Source organism: Microtus ochrogaster, linkage group LG3 (assembly GCF_000317375.1).
Source record: "Microtus ochrogaster isolate Prairie Vole_2 linkage group LG3, MicOch1.0, whole genome shotgun sequence".
NCBI lineage: Eukaryota > Metazoa > Chordata > Mammalia > Rodentia > Cricetidae > Microtus > Microtus ochrogaster.
Genome location: NC_022029.1, coordinates 280,277 through 282,587, shown reverse-complemented (window position 1 = coordinate 282,587; position 2,311 = coordinate 280,277).

The following is a 2,311-nucleotide window of genomic DNA, read 5'->3' as shown; positions in this document are numbered from 1 at the left end:
AACCAAATTTTCCTTGTGGTGTCCCCAAATAGAGAGACTGAGCAAAAGGACAGGGTGGGGAGGAGTGTTCTGGAATAATGGAATATTCCATGTCTGAATGGGTGTTTACATTCCCAGAATCTTATAAAGTCCTACTTTCAAGGTGAGTTCATCATATACGGATGTCACCTCCAAAAAAAGCTGCCTTTAAAGAAAGATTATGAAGTGGAGAAATGAACGTAGAAAGATTTATTCATGAAACTTACAGGACATAGACCAACAGCCCTACATTGATCAGGAAAGGATGCAAGAGCAGACAATTGTCTGTTAAAGCTTTGAAAATAACCACAACACCCCAATTAAGTCCAAAGCTCTGAGCACTCAAATTGGGACATGGTCTACATTTCCAGAAAAATGTGGGTGACAGCAGGCTGTTCCTACCCCTGCAGCTGGTTCTGGCCCCACGTATATTTGAGATTAACTTGCAGTCGTAAATTGTTAATAAAGGATCAGAGCCCTGGCACCAGCCAATGGGTCACTCTGAAGTTCTAGTCATTACTGTCCTCTGCCAAGAAGCACTTGAAGACATATATGCTGTGTTCTCCAAAAAAATAGGTGAGCTGATCCCCCAAAATGAGACTGGGCAAGGTCATTTAAGGGGTTCATTCAAACGCTACTTGATATCACCCTATCCACACATCCAGACCAAAACAAGAATCTTGGGTGGCTTCCAGACCATTGGCAGGGTAAATAAATAAGAAGAAAAGCAATGGAGAGGAGATGTGAAAATTCAGCTGACCTTGCGACCTTTTTCTTGGATCATGAGCAGACTAGGGGAATGAAAAGAAGATGAACCTCGTTTGGGCAATGGCCTCTGGGTTGAGGTCTTGGACATAGCCTTGCTCTGAAGAAAAAAAAAAAAGATGAATTCAGGCCTCCTGCCTTGGTGATTGAACTTGAATGGGAATGATAGGCACATTCATCTCTGGTTGATAAAACTTTTATGTTGGATTATTTATTCCACTTTCCCCTCAAAGTTTGGGGGGGGGGCTGTATTCTCCCACCACCTCAGGATTCTCACAACAAGCTCTTCTGGAAATAATGCAACATCATTCAGAATCAGCTTCCCAGGGTCTCAGTCAATGTTCTCGACAAATGAGTGTTGCTGCTGCTGCTGCTGCTGCCACTGCTGCCGTTGCTGCTGCTGTTGCTGCAGCTGCTGTTTTGCTGCGGTGGCAGCAGCTGTAAGTACTTTCCTAGCTGGACGATATGATGCCCTCCTGTAATCGCAGCACCTGGACTTGGGAGATAAGAGGAAGGAAGACAGGAAGGACAGCCCGGGCTATACAACAAATTGAAAGTCTAACATCCTGACTCATAAAACCACAGACTGGGAAGGTGACTTGTCTATCTAGCATGTGCAAGGGAATAGATTGAACCCCCATTGCCAATAAGTAACACACATTGCATGCACACACACGTGCGCACACACACCTTTTTTTTCCATTGAGAAGTCATTTGTTAGTCTGATGGATTTTCCTTTATATGTGACTTGTGGATTTTCTCTTCCAGTTTTCAACATCCTTTCTTTGCTCTGTGTATTTATTGTTTTAATCACAATTTATCATGGGGAGTTACCCCCTCAACTACCTTTGGGTGCCACACTGTTGATAAAAAAAGCTTCAGGAAGATGCCCGCATCCCTCCTGAGTTAGGTTAGCAGGATGTGCAATTGAATTTGAGCATGTCAATGGTTTTTAAAGCTGCTAGCATAAAGTTTCCTTAAGCAGAGCTACTGAACTATGTGAACCAGATGTCAGAAATGAAAATGTGATGGGAACTGGTGAGCCAACTCTCAACAAACAACTCTTACAGTCCTTTGCTTTCTGCTTCCTTAACAGAACTGCTAATGGCTGCCACGAAGCACATGTATTGCTACCACTGTGAGTGATAAGTGGTCTCAGGCCAGGGCTGCCATCACGTTGTGACTCTGAGAAAAATAGAGATATCTCAATAGTCTTCTGTTACCAAAGGCTGAAAGCAGCTTGCCTCAGCTAGACGGATTTGCCAGTGATGCCTTCCAAAACGTCCTGAGCAAAGAAGGCAAAGAACAGGAGCTTAGGAAAAGGCACAAAGTGATGATGGGGAGCAATGGGGAGCAGACTATAGAGGGGATACCTGACAGGACCGTCTGGCCGCTCTGCTGCAGGTCACTGTCTCCTCCAGTTCTACCCTCTCGTTTCCTCTTCATCTTCCCATCCTCTCCCATCTTCCCCATCCTCTCCCATCTTCTCCCCCATCCTCTCCCATCTTCCCCATCCTCTCCCATCTTC